The sequence below is a fragment of the Bufo bufo genome, chromosome 10, assembly GCF_905171765.1.
Source record: "Bufo bufo chromosome 10, aBufBuf1.1, whole genome shotgun sequence".
Taxonomy (NCBI): Eukaryota; Metazoa; Chordata; class Amphibia; order Anura; family Bufonidae; genus Bufo; species Bufo bufo.
Window position 1 is genome coordinate 56,355,973 of NC_053398.1, and position 19,752 is coordinate 56,375,724.

A 19,752-nucleotide genomic window follows, 5' to 3' on the forward strand; every position below is an offset into this window, starting at 1 on the left:
CTGTTTAGCATCTATTAGCAGGCCCAGAATACAAAAACCTTCTTATCTGTTTCTGACGGTATGGCCAAATGAAATCCAAGAGTACCTCTATTTATCCGCTGTTGCAACTTGGAGGAAGGAAGCAGCCACCGACGGAGCTATGCCTTTTCTGGTTCTTGCTTTTTGGCCACTGCAATGCAGGTGCAGATCAGTGTAGCGTCTGCAACTCACCACCTCTCATGAGATACCATATCTTTTATGGATTTTTGTAGCTGGCAAAATTTGAATGCGCCTGTTGTCCAATCAAAGTTCTGTGCTAGTACTCAATGTACTTAGCACCTCTGCAACTGCCCTACCTGCTCCAGGAAACCAAAAGTAGGCTCTAACCCAGTATTTTAATGCAGCTTTAAACAATAGTCCTCAGAAACTAGGCTTCGTCCATGCTGACTTCTGTGGTTGCAATCCAAACCCTTCCCAACATTTCTTATCCATTGAAATGACAGCTCTGTTTAACTGGAAATAACAATGGCTGCCTCCAGAAAATCAATATGGCAACCTCCATGAAAATTTCAATAGACGGAACACTGAGCGTGTCATAATGGAACCCTTCAGCATCCATGGATGATGAGACCACAAAGGGCCCTTGCTGTTTTAATCCCTGGCAGCAGCCATGATTCTTCATTCTTCAATCAGGTGTGGATCCATGCACATCAACAGGTATGGTGCCAATCCACAGGTAAGGGCGCGTTTTTGTTTGTGTCAAACGAAGGTGTCAGTTTATGGAAAGATTTGTTTGACGGAAAAATTGCATTTCTGTGCAAATTAGAATACTGTCCAGCGACTATTAGCAGGCCCAAAACACAAAAACCTTCTTATCTGTTTCTGACGGTATGGCCATATGAACTCCAAGACAACATCTCATTATCCGCTGTTGCAACGTGGAGGAAGGAAGCAGCCACCGACGGAGCTATTTCTTTTCTGGTTCTTGCATTTTTGGCCACTGCAATGCAGGTGCAGATCAGTGTAGCGTCTGCAACTCACCACCTCTCATGAGATACCATATCTTTTATGGATTTTTGTAGCTGGCAAAATTAGAATGCGCCTGTTGTCCAATCAAAGTTCTGTGCTAGTACTCAATGTACTTAGCACCTCTGCAACTGCCCTATCTGCTCCAGGAATCCAAAAGTAGGTTCTAACCCAGTATTTTAATGCAGCTTTAAACAATAGTGCTCAGAAACTAGGCTTCGTCCATGCTGACTTCTGTGGTTGCAAGCCAAACCCTTCCCAACATTTCTTATCCATTGAAATGACAGCTCTGTTTAACTGCAAATCACAATGGCTGCCTCCAGAAAATCAATATGGCAGCCTCCATGAAAATTTCAATAGCCGGAACACTGAGCGTGTCATAATGGATTCCTTCAGCATCCATGGATGATGACACCACAAAGGGCCCTTGCTGTTTTAATCCCTGGCAGCAGCCATGATTCCTCATTCTTCAATCAGGTGTGGATCCATGCACATCAACAGGTATGGTGCCAATCCACAGGTAAGGGCGCGTTTTTGTTTGTGTCAAACGAAGGTGTCAGTTTATGGAAAGATTTGTTTGACGGAAAAATTGCATTTCTGTGCAGATTGGAATACTGTCCAGCGACTAATAGCAGGCCCAAAACACAAAAACCTTTTTATCTATTTCTGACGGTATGGCCATATGAACTTCGAGAGTACCCCTCTTTGCCCCCTGTTGCAACATGGGGGAAGGGAGCAGTCACCGACGGAGCAATGTCTTTTCTGGCTTTTGCTTTTTGGCCACTGCAATGAAGGAGAAGATTAGATTAGCATCTGCAACTCAACACCTATCATGAGATAACATACCTTTTATGTATTTTTGGAGATGTACAATGAGAATGTACCTGTTGTCCAATTAAAGTTCTGTGCTAGTACTCAATGTACTTAGCACCTCTGCAACTGCCCTACCTGCTCCAGGAATCCAAAAGTAGGTTCTAACCCAGAATTTTAATGCAGCTTTAAACAATAGTGTTTAGAGACTAGACTTCGTCCATGCTGACTACTGTGGTTGCAATCCAAACCCTTCCCAACATTTCTTATCCATTGAAATGACAACTCTGTTAAACTGCAAATCAAAATGGCTGCCTCCAGAAAATCAATATGGCAGCCTCCATGAAAATTTCAATAGATGGAAAACACTGAGCGTGTCATAATGGAACCCTCCTTCAGCATCCATGGATGATGACACCACAAAGGGTCCTTGCTGTTTTAATCCTTAGCAGCAGCCATGATTCTTCCTTTTTCAATCAGATGTGGATCCATGCACATCAACAGGTATGGTGCCAATCCACAGGTAAGTGCGCATTTTTTGTTTATGTGAAACGAAGGTGTCATTTTATGGAAAGATTTGTTTGACGGAAAAATTGCATTTCTGTGCAGATTGGATTACTGTTTAGCATCTATTAGCAGGCCCAGAATACAAAAACCTTCTTATCTGTTTCTGACGGTATGGCCAAATGAAATCCAAGAGTACCTCTATTTATCCGCTGTTGCAACTTGGAGGAAGGAAGCAGCCACCGACGGAGCTATGCCTTTTCTGGTTCTTGCTTTTTGGCCACTGCAATGCAGGTGCAGATCAGTGTAGCGTCTGCAACTCACCACCTCTCATGAGATACCATATCTTTTATGGATTTTTGTAGCTGGCAAAATTTGAATGCGCCTGTTGTCCAATCAAAGTTCTGTGCTAGTACTCAATGTACTTAGCACCTCTGCAACTGCCCTACCTGCTCCAGGAAACCAAAAGTAGGCTCTAACCCAGTATTTTAATGCAGCTTTAAACAATAGTCCTCAGAAACTAGGCTTCGTCCATGCTGACTTCTGTGGTTGCAATCCAAACCCTTCCCAACATTTCTTATCCATTGAAATGACAGCTCTGTTTAACTGGAAATAACAATGGCTGCCTCCAGAAAATCAATATGGCAACCTCCATGAAAATTTCAATAGACGGAACACTGAGCGTGTCATAATGGAACCCTTCAGCATCCATGGATGATGAGACCACAAAGGGCCCTTGCTGTTTTAATCCCTGGCAGCAGCCATGATTCTTCATTCTTCAATCAGGTGTGGATCCATGCACATCAACAGGTATGGTGCCAATCCACAGGTAAGGGCGCGTTTTTGTTTGTGTCAAATGAAGGTGTCAGTTTATGGAAAGATTTGTTTGACGGAAAAATTGCATTTCTGTGCAAATTAGAATACTGTCCAGCGACTATTAGCAGGCCCAAAACACAAAAACCTTCTTATCTGTTTCTGACGGTATGGCCATATGAACTCCAAGAGAACATCTCTTTATCCGCTGTTGCAACGTGGAGGAAGGAAGCAGCCACCGACGGAGCTATTTCTTTTCTGGTTCTTGCATTTTTGGCCACTGCAATGCAGGTGCAGATCAGTGTAGCGTCTGCAACTCACCACCTCTCATGAGATACCATATCTTTTATGGATTTTTGTAGCTGGCAAAATTAGAATGCGCCTGTTGTCCAATCAAAGTTCTGTGCTAGTACTCAATGTACTTAGCACCTCTGCAACTGCCCTATCTGCTCCAGGAATCCAAAAGTAGGTTCTAACCCAGTATTTTAATGCAGCTTTAAACAATAGTGCTCAGAAACTAGGCTTCGTCCATGCTGACTTCTGTGGTTGCAAGCCAAACCCTTCCCAACATTTCTTATCCATTGAAATGACAGCTCTGTTTAACTGCAAATCACAATGGCTGCCTCCAGAAAATCAATATGGCAGCCTCCATGAAAATTTCAATAGCCGGAACACTGAGCGTGTCATAATGGATTCCTTCAGCATCCATGGATGATGACACCACAAAGGGCCCTTGCTGTTTTAATCCCTGGCAGCAGCCATGATTCCTCATTCTTCAATCAGGTGTGGATCCATGCACATCAACAGGTATGGTGCCAATCCACAGGTAAGGGCGCGTTTTTGTTTGTGTCAAACGAAGGTGTCAGTTTATGGAAAGATTTGTTTGACGGAAAAATTGCATTTCTGTGCAGATTGGAATACTGTCCAGCGACTAATAGCAGGCCCAAAACACAAAAACCTTTTTATCTATTTCTGACGGTATGGCCATATGAACTTCGAGAGTACCCCTCTTTGCCCCCTGTTGCAACATGGGGGAAGGGAGCAGTCACCGACGGAGCAATGTCTTTTCTGGCTTTTGCTTTTTGGCCACTGCAATGAAGGAGAAGATTAGTTTAGCATCTGCAACTCAACACCTATCATGAGATAACATACCTTTTATGTATTTTTGGAGATGTACAATGAGAATGTACCTGTTGTCCAATTAAAGTTCTGTGCTAGTACTCAATGTACTTAGCACCTCTGCAACTGCCCTACCTGCTCCAGGAATCCAAAAGTAGGTTCTAACCCAGAATTTTAATGCAGCTTTAAACAATAGTGTTTAGAGACTAGACTTCGTCCATGCTGACTACTGTGGTTGCAATCCAAACCCTTCCCAACATTTCTTATCCATTGAAATGACAACTCTGTTAAACTGCAAATCAAAATGGCTGCCTCCAGAAAATCAATATGGCAGCCTCCATGAAAATTTCAATAGATGGAAAACACTGAGCGTGTCATAATGGAACCCTCCTTCAGCATCCATGGATGATGACACCACAAAGGGTCCTTGCTGTTTTAATCCTTAGCAGCAGCCATGATTCTTCCTTTTTCAATCAGATGTGGATCCATGCACATCAACAGGTATGGTGCCAATCAACAGGTAAGTGCGCATTTTTGTTTATGTGAAACGAAGGTGTCATTTTATGGAAAGATTTGTTTGACGGAAAAATTGCATTTCTGTGCAGATTGGATTACTGTTTAGCATCTATTAGCAGGCCCAGAATACAAAAACCTTCTTATCTGTTTCTGACGGTATGGCCAAATGAAATCCAAGAGTACCTCTATTTATCCGCTGTTGCAACTTGGAGGAAGGAAGCAGCCACCGACGGAGCTATGCCTTTTCTGGTTCTTGCTTTTTGGCCACTGCAATGCAGGTGCAGATCAGTGTAGCGTCTGCAACTCACCACCTCTCATGAGATACCATATCTTTTATGGATTTTTGTAGCTGGCAAAATTTGAATGCGCCTGTTGTCCAATCAAAGTTCTGTGCTAGTACTCAATGTACTTAGCACCTCTGCAACTGCCCTACCTGCTCCAGGAAACCAAAAGTAGGCTCTAACCCAGTATTTTAATGCAGCTTTAAACAATAGTCCTCAGAAACTAGGCTTCGTCCATGCTGACTTCTGTGGTTGCAATCCAAACCCTTCCCAACATTTCTTATCCATTGAAATGACAGCTCTGTTTAACTGGAAATAACAATGGCTGCCTCCAGAAAATCAATATGGCAACCTCCATGAAAATTTCAATAGACGGAACACTGAGCGTGTCATAATGGAACCCTTCAGCATCCATGGATGATGAGACCACAAAGGGCCCTTGCTGTTTTAATCCCTGGCAGCAGCCATGATTCTTCATTCTTCAATCAGGTGTGGATCCATGCACATCAACAGGTATGGTGCCAATCCACAGGTAAGGGCGCGTTTTTGTTTGTGTCAAACGAAGGTGTCAGTTTATGGAAAGATTTGTTTGACGGAAAAATTGCATTTCTGTGCAAATTAGAATACTGTCCAGCGACTATTAGCAGGCCCAAAACACAAAAACCTTCTTATCTGTTTCTGACGGTATGGCCATATGAACTCCAAGAGAACATCTCTTTATCCGCTGTTGCAACGTGGAGGAAGGAAGCAGCCACCGACGGAGCTATTTCTTTTCTGGTTCTTGCATTTTTGGCCACTGCAATGCAGGTGCAGATCAGTGTAGCGTCTGCAACTCACCACCTCTCATGAGATACCATATCTTTTATGGATTTTTGTAGCTGGCAAAATTAGAATGCGCCTGTTGTCCAATCAAAGTTCTGTGCTAGTACTCAATGTACTTAGCACCTCTGCAACTGCCCTATCTGCTCCAGGAATCCAAAAGTAGGTTCTAACCCAGTATTTTAATGCAGCTTTAAACAATAGTGCTCAGAAACTAGGCTTCGTCCATGCTGACTTCTGTGGTTGCAAGCCAAACCCTTCCCAACATTTCTTATCCATTGAAATGACAGCTCTGTTTAACTGCAAATCACAATGGCTGCCTCCAGAAAATCAATATGGCAGCCTCCATGAAAATTTCAATAGCCGGAACACTGAGCGTGTCATAATGGATTCCTTCAGCATCCATGGATGATGACACCACAAAGGGCCCTTGCTGTTTTAATCCCTGGCAGCAGCCATGATTCCTCATTCTTCAATCAGGTGTGGATCCATGCACATCAACAGGTATGGTGCCAATCCACAGGTAAGGGCGCGTTTTTGTTTGTGTCAAACGAAGGTGTCAGTTTATGGAAAGATTTGTTTGACGGAAAAATTGCATTTCTGTGCAGATTGGAATACTGTCCAGCGACTAATAGCAGGCCCAAAACACAAAAACCTTTTTATCTATTTCTGACGGTATGGCCATATGAACTTCGAGAGTACCCCTCTTTGCCCCCTGTTGCAACATGGGGGAAGGGAGCAGTCACCGACGGAGCAATGTCTTTTCTGGCTTTTGCTTTTTGGCCACTGCAATGAAGGAGAAGATTAGTTTAGCATCTGCAACTCAACACCTATCATGAGATAACATACCTTTTATGTATTTTTGGAGATGTACAATGAGAATGTACCTGTTGTCCAATTAAAGTTCTGTGCTAGTACTCAATGTACTTAGCACCTCTGCAACTGCCCTACCTGCTCCAGGAATCCAAAAGTAGGTTCTAACCCAGAATTTTAATGCAGCTTTAAACAATAGTGTTTAGAGACTAGACTTCGTCCATGCTGACTACTGTGGTTGCAATCCAAACCCTTCCCAACATTTCTTATCCATTGAAATGACAACTCTGTTAAACTGCAAATCAAAATGGCTGCCTCCAGAAAATCAATATGGCAGCCTCCATGAAAATTTCAATAGATGGAAAACACTGAGCGTGTCATAATGGAACCCTCCTTCAGCATCCATGGATGATGACACCACAAAGGGTCCTTGCTGTTTTAATCCTTAGCAGCAGCCATGATTCTTCCTTTTTCAATCAGATGTGGATCCATGCACATCAACAGGTATGGTGCCAATCCACAGGTAAGTGCGCATTTTTGTTTATGTGAAACGAAGGTGTCATTTTATGGAAAGATTTGTTTGACGGAAAAATTGCATTTCTGTGCAGATTGGATTACTGTTTAGCATCTATTAGCAGGCCCAGAATACAAAAACCTTCTTATCTGTTTCTGACGGTATGGCCAAATGAAATCCAAGAGTACCTCTATTTATCCGCTGTTGCAACTTGGAGGAAGGAAGCAGCCACCGACGGAGCTATGCCTTTTCTGGTTCTTGCTTTTTGGCCACTGCAATGCAGGTGCAGATCAGTGTAGCGTCTGCAACTCACCACCTCTCATGAGATACCATATCTTTTATGGATTTTTGTAGCTGGCAAAATTTGAATGCGCCTGTTGTCCAATCAAAGTTCTGTGCTAGTACTCAATGTACTTAGCACCTCTGCAACTGCCCTACCTGCTCCAGGAAACCAAAAGTAGGCTCTAACCCAGTATTTTAATGCAGCTTTAAACAATAGTCCTCAGAAACTAGGCTTCGTCCATGCTGACTTCTGTGGTTGCAATCCAAACCCTTCCCAACATTTCTTATCCATTGAAATGACAGCTCTGTTTAACTGGAAATAACAATGGCTGCCTCCAGAAAATCAATATGGCAACCTCCATGAAAATTTCAATAGACGGAACACTGAGCGTGTCATAATGGAACCCTTCAGCATCCATGGATGATGAGACCACAAAGGGCCCTTGCTGTTTTAATCCCTGGCAGCAGCCATGATTCTTCATTCTTCAATCAGGTGTGGATCCATGCACATCAACAGGTATGGTGCCAATCCACAGGTAAGGGCGCGTTTTTGTTTGTGTCAAACGAAGGTGTCAGTTTATGGAAAGATTTGTTTGACGGAAAAATTGCATTTCTATGCAAATTAGAATACTGTCCAGCGACTATTAGCAGGCCCAAAACACAAAAACCTTCTTATCTGTTTCTGACGGCATGGCCATATGAACTCCAAGAGTACCTCTCATTATCCGCTGTTGCAACGTGGAGGAAGGAAGCAGCCACCGACGGAGCTATTTCTTTTCTGGTTCTTGCATTTTTGGCCACTGCAATGCAGGTGCAGATCAGTGTAGCGTCTGCAACTCACCACCTCTCATGAGATACCATATCTTTTATGGATTTTTGTAGCTGGCAAAATTAGAATGCGCCTGTTGTCCAATCAAAGTTCTGTGCTAGTACTCAATGTACTTAGCACCTCTGCAACTGCCCTATCTGCTCCAGGAATCCAAAAGTAGGTTCTAACCCAGTATTTTAATGCAGCTTTAAACAATAGTCCTCAGAAACTAGGCTTCGTCCATGCTGACTTCTGTGGTTGCAATCCAAACCCTTCCCAACATTTCTTATCCATTGAAATGACAGCTCTGTTTAACTGCAAATCACAATGGCTGCCTCCAGAAAATCAATATGGCAGCCTCCATGAAAATTTCAATAGCCGGAACACTGAGCGTGTCATAATGGATTCCTTCAGCATCCATGGATGATGACACCACAAAGGGCCCTTGCTGTTTTAATCCCTGGCAGCAGCCATGATTCCTCATTCTTCAATCAGGTGTGGATCCATGCACATCAACAGGTATGGTGCCAATCCACAGGTAAGGGCGCGTTTTTGTTTGTGTCAAACGAAGGTGTCAGTTTATGGAAAGATTTGTTTGACGGAAAAATTGCATTTCTGTGCAGATTGGAATACTGTCCAGCGACTAATAGCAGGCCCAAAACACAAAAACCTTTTTATCTATTTCTGACGGTATGGCCATATGAACTTCGAGAGTACCCCTCTTTGCCCCCTGTTGCAACATGGGGGAAGGGAGCAGTCACCGACGGAGCAATGTCTTTTCTGGCTTTTGCTTTTTGGCCACTGCAATGAAGGAGAAGATTAGTTTAGCATCTGCAACTCAACACCTATCATGAGATAACATACCTTTTATGTATTTTTGGAGATGTACAATGAGAATGTACCTGTTGTCCAATTAAAGTTCTGTGCTAGTACTCAATGTACTTAGCACCTCTGCAACTGCCCTACCTGCTCCAGGAATCCAAAAGTAGGTTCTAACCCAGAATTTTAATGCAGCTTTAAACAATAGTGTTTAGAGACTAGACTTCGTCCATGCTGACTACTGTGGTTGCAATCCAAACCCTTCCCAACATTTCTTATCCATTGAAATGACAACTCTGTTAAACTGCAAATCAAAATGGCTGCCTCCAGAAAATCAATATGGCAGCCTCCATGAAAATTTCAATAGATGGAAAACACTGAGCGTGTCATAATGGAACCCTCCTTCAGCATCCATGGATGATGACACCACAAAGGGTCCTTGCTGTTTTAATCCTTAGCAGCAGCCATGATTCTTCCTTTTTCAATCAGATGTGGATCCATGCACATCAACAGGTATGGTGCCAATCCACAGGTAAGTGCGCATTTTTGTTTATGTGAAACGAAGGTGTCATTTTATGGAAAGATTTGTTTGACGGAAAAATTGCATTTCTGTGCAGATTGGATTACTGTTTAGCATCTATTAGCAGGCCCAGAATACAAAAACCTTCTTATCTGTTTCTGACGGTATGGCCAAATGAAATCCAAGAGTACCTCTATTTATCCGCTGTTGCAACTTGGAGGAAGGAAGCAGCCACCGACGGAGCTATGCCTTTTCTGGTTCTTGCTTTTTGGCCACTGCAATGCAGGTGCAGATCAGTGTAGCGTCTGCAACTCACCACCTCTCATGAGATACCATATCTTTTATGGATTTTTGTAGCTGGCAAAATTTGAATGCGCCTGTTGTCCAATCAAAGTTCTGTGCTAGTACTCAATGTACTTAGCACCTCTGCAACTGCCCTACCTGCTCCAGGAAACCAAAAGTAGGCTCTAACCCAGTATTTTAATGCAGCTTTAAACAATAGTCCTCAGAAACTAGGCTTCGTCCATGCTGACTTCTGTGGTTGCAATCCAAACCCTTCCCAACATTTCTTATCCATTGAAATGACAGCTCTGTTTAACTGGAAATAACAATGGCTGCCTCCAGAAAATCAATATGGCAACCTCCATGAAAATTTCAATAGACGGAACACTGAGCGTGTCATAATGGAACCCTTCAGCATCCATGGATGATGAGACCACAAAGGGCCCTTGCTGTTTTAATCCCTGGCAGCAGCCATGATTCTTCATTCTTCAATCAGGTGTGGATCCATGCACATCAACAGGTATGGTGCCAATCCACAGGTAAGGGCGCGTTTTTGTTTGTGTCAAACGAAGGTGTCAGTTTATGGAAAGATTTGTTTGACGGAAAAATTGCATTTCTGTGCAAATTAGAATACTGTCCAGCGACTATTAGCAGGCCCAAAACACAAAAACCTTCTTATCTGTTTCTGACGGTATGGCCATATGAACTCCAAGAGAACATCTCTTTATCCGCTGTTGCAACGTGGAGGAAGGAAGCAGCCACCGACGGAGCTATTTCTTTTCTGGTTCTTGCATTTTTGGCCACTGCAATGCAGGTGCAGATCAGTGTAGCGTCTGCAACTCACCACCTCTCATGAGATACCATATCTTTTATGGATTTTTGTAGCTGGCAAAATTAGAATGCGCCTGTTGTCCAATCAAAGTTCTGTGCTAGTACTCAATGTACTTAGCACCTCTGCAACTGCCCTATCTGCTCCAGGAATCCAAAAGTAGGTTCTAACCCAGTATTTTAATGCAGCTTTAAACAATAGTGCTCAGAAACTAGGCTTCGTCCATGCTGACTTCTGTGGTTGCAAGCCAAACCCTTCCCAACATTTCTTATCCATTGAAATGACAGCTCTGTTTAACTGCAAATCACAATGGCTGCCTCCAGAAAATCAATATGGCAGCCTCCATGAAAATTTCAATAGCCGGAACACTGAGCGTGTCATAATGGATTCCTTCAGCATCCATGGATGATGACACCACAAAAGGCCCTTGCTGTTTTAATCCCTGGCAGCAGCCATGATTCCTCATTCTTCAATCAGGTGTGGATCCATGCACATCAACAGGTATGGTGCCAATCCACAGGTAAGGGCGCGTTTTTGTTTGTGTCAAACGAAGGTGTCAGTTTATGGAAAGATTTGTTTGACGGAAAAATTGCATTTCTGTGCAGATTGGAATACTGTCCAGCGACTAATAGCAGGCCCAAAACACAAAAACCTTTTTATCTATTTCTGACGGTATGGCCATATGAACTTCGAGAGTACCCCTCTTTGCCCCCTGTTGCAACATGGGGGAAGGGAGCAGTCACCGACGGAGCAATGTCTTTTCTGGCTTTTGCTTTTTGGCCACTGCAATGAAGGAGAAGATTAGTTTAGCATCTGCAACTCAACACCTATCATGAGATAACATACCTTTTATGTATTTTTGGAGATGTACAATGAGAATGTACCTGTTGTCCAATTAAAGTTCTGTGCTAGTACTCAATGTACTTAGCACCTCTGCAACTGCCCTACCTGCTCCAGGAATCCAAAAGTAGGTTCTAACCCAGAATTTTAATGCAGCTTTAAACAATAGTGTTTAGAGACTAGACTTCGTCCATGCTGACTACTGTGGTTGCAATCCAAACCCTTCCCAACATTTCTTATCCATTGAAATGACAACTCTGTTAAACTGCAAATCAAAATGGCTGCCTCCAGAAAATCAATATGGCAGCCTCCATGAAAATTTCAATAGATGGAAAACACTGAGCGTGTCATAATGGAACCCTCCTTCAGCATCCATGGATGATGACACCACAAAGGGTCCTTGCTGTTTTAATCCTTAGCAGCAGCCATGATTCTTCCTTTTTCAATCAGATGTGGATCCATGCACATCAACAGGTATGGTGCCAATCCACAGGTAAGTGCGCATTTTTGTTTATGTGAAACGAAGGTGTCATTTTATGGAAAGATTTGTTTGACGGAAAAATTGCATTTCTGTGCAGATTGGATTACTGTTTAGCATCTATTAGCAGGCCCAGAATACAAAAACCTTCTTATCTGTTTCTGACGGTATGGCCAAATGAAATCCAAGAGTACCTCTATTTATCCGCTGTTGCAACTTGGAGGAAGGAAGCAGCCACCGACGGAGCTATGCCTTTTCTGGTTCTTGCTTTTTGGCCACTGCAATGCAGGTGCAGATCAGTGTAGCGTCTGCAACTCACCACCTCTCATGAGATACCATATCTTTTATGGATTTTTGTAGCTGGCAAAATTTGAATGCGCCTGTTGTCCAATCAAAGTTCTGTGCTAGTACTCAATGTACTTAGCACCTCTGCAACTGCCCTACCTGCTCCAGGAAACCAAAAGTAGGCTCTAACCCAGTATTTTAATGCAGCTTTAAACAATAGTCCTCAGAAACTAGGCTTCGTCCATGCTGACTTCTGTGGTTGCAATCCAAACCCTTCCCAACATTTCTTATCCATTGAAATGACAGCTCTGTTTAACTGGAAATAACAATGGCTGCCTCCAGAAAATCAATATGGCAACCTCCATGAAAATTTCAATAGACGGAACACTGAGCGTGTCATAATGGAACCCTTCAGCATCCATGGATGATGAGACCACAAAGGGCCCTTGCTGTTTTAATCCCTGGCAGCAGCCATGATTCTTCATTCTTCAATCAGGTGTGGATCCATGCACATCAACAGGTATGGTGCCAATCCACAGGTAAGGGCGCGTTTTTGTTTGTGTCAAACGAAGGTGTCAGTTTATGGAAAGATTTGTTTGACGGAAAAATTGCATTTCTGTGCAAATTAGAATACTGTCCAGCGACTATTAGCAGGCCCAAAACACAAAAACCTTCTTATCTGTTTCTGACGGTATGGCCATATGAACTCCAAGAGAACATCTCTTTATCCGCTGTTGCAACGTGGAGGAAGGAAGCAGCCACCGACGGAGCTATTTCTTTTCTGGTTCTTGCATTTTTGGCCACTGCAATGCAGGTGCAGATCAGTGTAGCGTCTGCAACTCACCACCTCTCATGAGATACCATATCTTTTATGGATTTTTGTAGCTGGCAAAATTAGAATGCGCCTGTTGTCCAATCAAAGTTCTGTGCTAGTACTCAATGTACTTAGCACCTCTGCAACTGCCCTATCTGCTCCAGGAATCCAAAAGTAGGTTCTAACCCAGTATTTTAATGCAGCTTTAAACAATAGTGCTCAGAAACTAGGCTTCGTCCATGCTGACTTCTGTGGTTGCAAGCCAAACCCTTCCCAACATTTCTTATCCATTGAAATGACAGCTCTGTTTAACTGCAAATCACAATGGCTGCCTCCAGAAAATCAATATGGCAGCCTCCATGAAAATTTCAATAGCCGGAACACTGAGCGTGTCATAATGGATTCCTTCAGCATCCATGGATGATGACACCACAAAGGGCCCTTGCTGTTTTAATCCCTGGCAGCAGCCATGATTCCTCATTCTTCAATCAGGTGTGGATCCATGCACATCAACAGGTATGGTGCCAATCCACAGGTAAGGGCGCGTTTTTGTTTGTGTCAAACGAAGGTGTCAGTTTATGGAAAGATTTGTTTGACGGAAAAATTGCATTTCTGTGCAGATTGGAATACTGTCCAGCGACTAATAGCAGGCCCAAAACACAAAAACCTTTTTATCTATTTCTGACGGTATGGCCATATGAACTTCGAGAGTACCCCTCTTTGCCCCCTGTTGCAACATGGGGGAAGGGAGCAGTCACCGACGGAGCAATGTCTTTTCTGGCTTTTGCTTTTTGGCCACTGCAATGAAGGAGAAGATTAGTTTAGCATCTGCAACTCAACACCTATCATGAGATAACATACCTTTTATGTATTTTTGGAGATGTACAATGAGAATGTACCTGTTGTCCAATTAAAGTTCTGTGCTAGTACTCAATGTACTTAGCACCTCTGCAACTGCCCTACCTGCTCCAGGAATCCAAAAGTAGGTTCTAACCCAGAATTTTAATGCAGCTTTAAACAATAGTGTTTAGAGACTAGACTTCGTCCATGCTGACTACTGTGGTTGCAATCCAAACCCTTCCCAACATTTCTTATCCATTGAAATGACAACTCTGTTAAACTGCAAATCAAAATGGCTGCCTCCAGAAAATCAATATGGCAGCCTCCATGAAAATTTCAATAGATGGAAAACACTGAGCGTGTCATAATGGAACCCTCCTTCAGCATCCATGGATGATGACACCACAAAGGGTCCTTGCTGTTTTAATCCTTAGCAGCAGCCATGATTCTTCCTTTTTCAATCAGATGTGGATCCATGCACATCAACAGGTATGGTGCCAATCCACAGGTAAGTGCGCATTTTTGTTTATGTGAAACGAAGGTGTCATTTTATGGAAAGATTTGTTTGACGGAAAAATTGCATTTCTGTGCAGATTGGATTACTGTTTAGCATCTATTAGCAGGCCCAGAATACAAAAACCTTCTTATCTGTTTCTGACGGTATGGCCAAATGAAATCCAAGAGTACCTCTATTTATCCGCTGTTGCAACTTGGAGGAAGGAAGCAGCCACCGACGGAGCTATGCCTTTTCTGGTTCTTGCTTTTTGGCCACTGCAATGCAGGTGCAGATCAGTGTAGCGTCTGCAACTCACCACCTCTCATGAGATACCATATCTTTTATGGATTTTTGTAGCTGGCAAAATTTGAATGCGCCTGTTGTCCAATCAAAGTTCTGTGCTAGTACTCAATGTACTTAGCACCTCTGCAACTGCCCTACCTGCTCCAGGAAACCAAAAGTAGGCTCTAACCCAGTATTTTAATGCAGCTTTAAACAATAGTCCTCAGAAACTAGGCTTCGTCCATGCTGACTTCTGTGGTTGCAATCCAAACCCTTCCCAACATTTCTTATCCATTGAAATGACAGCTCTGTTTAACTGGAAATAACAATGGCTGCCTCCAGAAAATCAATATGGCAACCTCCATGAAAATTTCAATAGACGGAACACTGAGCGTGTCATAATGGAACCCTTCAGCATCCATGGATGATGAGACCACAAAGGGCCCTTGCTGTTTTAATCCCTGGCAGCAGCCATGATTCTTCATTCTTCAATCAGGTGTGGATCCATGCACATCAACAGGTATGGTGCCAATCCACAGGTAAGGGCGCGTTTTTGTTTGTGTCAAACGAAGGTGTCAGTTTATGGAAAGATTTGTTTGACGGAAAAATTGCATTTCTGTGCAAATTAGAATACTGTCCAGCGACTATTAGCAGGCCCAAAACACAAAAACCTTCTTATCTGTTTCTGACGGTATGGCCATATGAACTCCAAGAGAACATCTCTTTATCCGCTGTTGCAACGTGGAGGAAGGAAGCAGCCACCGACGGAGCTATTTCTTTTCTGGTTCTTGCATTTTTGGCCACTGCAATGCAGGTGCAGATCAGTGTAGCGTCTGCAACTCACCACCTCTCATGAGATACCATATCTTTTATGGATTTTTGTAGCTGGCAAAATTAGAATGCGCCTGTTGTCCAATCAAAGTTCTGTGCTAGTACTCAATGTACTTAGCACCTCTGCAACTGCCCTATCTGCTCCAGGAATCCAAAAGTAGGTTCTAACCCAGTATTTTAATGCAGCTTTAAACAATAGTGCTCAGAAACTAGGCTTCGTCCATGCTGACTTCTGTGGTTGCAAGCCAAACCCTTCCCAACATTTCTTATCCATTGAAATGACAGCTCTGTTTAACTGCAAATCACAATGGCTGCCTCCAGAAAATCAATATGGCAGCCTCCATGAAAATTTCAATAGCCGGAACACTGAGCGTGTCATAATGGATTCCTTCAGCATCCATGGATGATGACACCACAAAGGGCCCTTGCTGTTTTAATCCCTGGCAGCAGCCATGATTCCTCATTCTTCAATCAGGTGTGGATCCATGCACATCAACAGGTATGGTGCCAATCCACAGGTAAGGGCGCGTTTTTGTTTGTGTCAAACGAAGGTGTCAGTTTATGGAAAGATTTGTTTGACGGAAAAATTGCATTTCTGTGCAGATTGGAATACTGTCCAGCGACTAATAGCAGGCCCAAAACACAAAAACCTTTTTATCTATTTCTGACGGTATGGCCATATGAACTTCGAGAGTACCCCTCTTTGCCCCCTGTTGCAACATGGGGGAAGGGAGCAGTCACCGACGGAGCAATGTCTTTTCTGGCTTTTGCTTTTTGGCCACTGCAATGAAGGAGAAGATTAGTTTAGCATCTGCAACTCAACACCTATCATGAGATAACATACCTTTTATGTATTTTTGGAGATGTACAATGAGAATGTACCTGTTGTCCAATTAAAGTTCTGTGCTAGTACTCAATGTACTTAGCACCTCTGCAACTGCCCTACCTGCTCCAGGAATCCAAAAGTAGGTTCTAACCCAGAATTTTAATGCAGCTTTAAACAATAGTGTTTAGAGACTAGACTTCGTCCATGCTGACTACTGTGGTTGCAATCCAAACCCTTCCCAACATTTCTTATCCATTGAAATGACAACTCTGTTAAACTGCAAATCAAAATGGCTGCCTCCAGAAAATCAATATGGCAGCCTCCATGAAAATTTCAATAGATGGAAAACACTGAGCGTGTCATAATGGAACCCTCCTTCAGCATCCATGGATGATGACACCACAAAGGGTCCTTGCTGTTTTAATCCTTAGCAGCAGCCATGATTCTTCCTTTTTCAATCAGATGTGGATCCATGCACATCAACAGGTATGGTGCCAATCCACAGGTAAGTGCGCATTTTTGTTTATGTGAAACGAAGGTGTCATTTTATGGAAAGATTTGTTTGACGGAAAAATTGCATTTCTGTGCAGATTGGATTACTGTTTAGCATCTATTAGCAGGCCCAGAATACAAAAACCTTCTTATCTGTTTCTGACGGTATGGCCAAATGAAATCCAAGAGTACCTCTATTTATCCGCTGTTGCAACTTGGAGGAAGGAAGCAGCCACCGACGGAGCTATGCCTTTTCTGGTTCTTGCTTTTTGGCCACTGCAATGCAGGTGCAGATCAGTGTAGCGTCTGCAACTCACCACCTCTCATGAGATACCATATCTTTTATGGATTTTTGTAGCTGGCAAAATTTGAATGCGCCTGTTGTCCAATCAAAGTTCTGTGCTAGTACTCAATGTACTTAGCACCTCTGCAACTGCCCTACCTGCTCCAGGAAACCAAAAGTAGGCTCTAACCCAGTATTTTAATGCAGCTTTAAACAATAGTCCTCAGAAACTAGGCTTCGTCCATGCTGACTTCTGTGGTTGCAATCCAAACCCTTCCCAACATTTCTTATCCATTGAAATGACAGCTCTGTTTAACTGGAAATAACAATGGCTGCCTCCAGAAAATCAATATGGCAACCTCCATGAAAATTTCAATAGACGGAACACTGAGCGTGTCATAATGGAACCCTTCAGCATCCATGGATGATGAGACCACAAAGGGCCCTTGCTGTTTTAATCCCTGGCAGCAGCCATGATTCTTCATTCTTCAATCAGGTGTGGATCCATGCACATCAACAGGTATGGTGCCAATCCACAGGTAAGGGCGCGTTTTTGTTTGTGTCAAACGAAGGTGTCAGTTTATGGAAAGATTTGTTTGACGGAAAAATTGCATTTCTGTGCAAATTAGAATACTGTCCAGCGACTATTAGCAGGCCCAAAACACAAAAACCTTCTTATCTGTTTCTGACGGTATGGCCATATGAACTCCAAGAGAACATCTCTTTATCCGCTGTTGCAACGTGGAGGAAGGAAGCAGCCACCGACGGAGCTATTTCTTTTCTGGTTCTTGCATTTTTGGCCACTGCAATGCAGGTGCAGATCAGTGTAGCGTCTGCAACTCACCACCTCTCATGAGATACCATATCTTTTATGGATTTTTGTAGCTGGCAAAATTAGAATGCGCCTGTTGTCCAATCAAAGTTCTGTGCTAGTACTCAATGTACTTAGCACCTCTGCAACTGCCCTATCTGCTCCAGGAATCCAAAAGTAGGTTCTAACCCAGTATTTTAATGCAGCTTTAAACAATAGTGCTCAGAAACTAGGCTTCGTCCATGCTGACTTCTGTGGTTGCAAGCCAAACCCTTCCCAACATTTCTTATCCATTGAAATGACAGCTCTGTTTAACTGCAAATCACAATGGCTGCCTCCAGAAAATCAATATGGCAGCCTCCATGAAAATTTCAATAGCCGGAACACTGAGCGTGTCATAATGGATTCCTTCAGCATCCATGGATGATGACACCACAAAGGGCCCTTGCTGTTTTAATCCCTGGCAGCAGCCATGATTCCTCATTCTTCAATCAGGTGTGGATCCATGCACATCAACAGGTATGGTGCCAATCCACAGGTAAGGGCGCGTTTTTGTTTGTGTCAAACGAAGGTGTCAGTTTATGGAAAGATTTGTTTGACGGAAAAATTGCATTTCTGTGCAGATTGGAATACTGTCCAGCGACTAATAGCAGGCCCAAAACACAAAAACCTTTTTATCTATTTCTGACGGTATGGCCATATGAACTTCGAGAGTACCCCTCTTTGCCCCCTGTTGCAACATGGGGGAAGGGAGCAGTCACCGACGGAGCAATGTCTTTTCTGGCTTTTGCTTTTTGGCCACTGCAATGAAGGAGAAGATTAGTTTAGCATCTGCAACTCAACACCTATCATGAGATAACATACCTTTTATGTATTTTTGGAGATGTACAATGAGAATGTACCTGTTGTCCAATTAAAGTTCTGTGCTAGTACTCAATGTACTTAGCACCTCTGCAACTGCCCTACCTGCTCCAGGAATCCAAAAGTAGGTTCTAACCCAGAATTTTAATGCAGCTTTAAACAATAGTGTTTAGAGACTAGACTTCGTCCATGCTGACTACTGTGGTTGCAATCCAAACCCTTCCCAACATTTCTTATCCATTGAAATGACAACTCTGTTAAACTGCAAATCAAAATGGCTGCCTCCAGAAAATCAATATGGCAGCCTCCATGAAAATTTCAATAGATGGAAAACACTGAGCGTGTCATAATGGAACCCTCCTTCAGCATCCATGGATGATGACACCACAAAGGGTCCTTGCTGTTTTAATCCTTAGCAGCAGCCATGATTCTTCCTTTTTCAATCAGATGTGGATCCATGCACATCAACAGGTATGGTGCCAATCCACAGGTAAGTGCGCGTTTTTGTTTATGCGAAACGAAGGTGTCATTTTATGGAAAGATTTGTTTGACGGAAAAATTGCATTTCTGTGCAGATTGGATTACTGTTTAGCATCTATTAGCAGGCCCAGAATACAAAAACCTTCTTATCTGTTTCTGACGGTATGGCCAAATGAAATCCAAGAGTACCTCTATTTATCCGCTGTTGCAACTTGGAGGAAGGAAGCAGCCACCGACGGAGCTATGCCTTTTCTGGTTCTTGCTTTTTGGCCACTGCAATGCAGGTGCAGATCAGTGTAGCGTCTGCAACTCACCACCTCTCATGAGATACCATATCTTTTATGGATTTTTGTAGCTGGCAAAATTTGAATGCGCCTGTTGTCCAATCAAAGTTCTGTG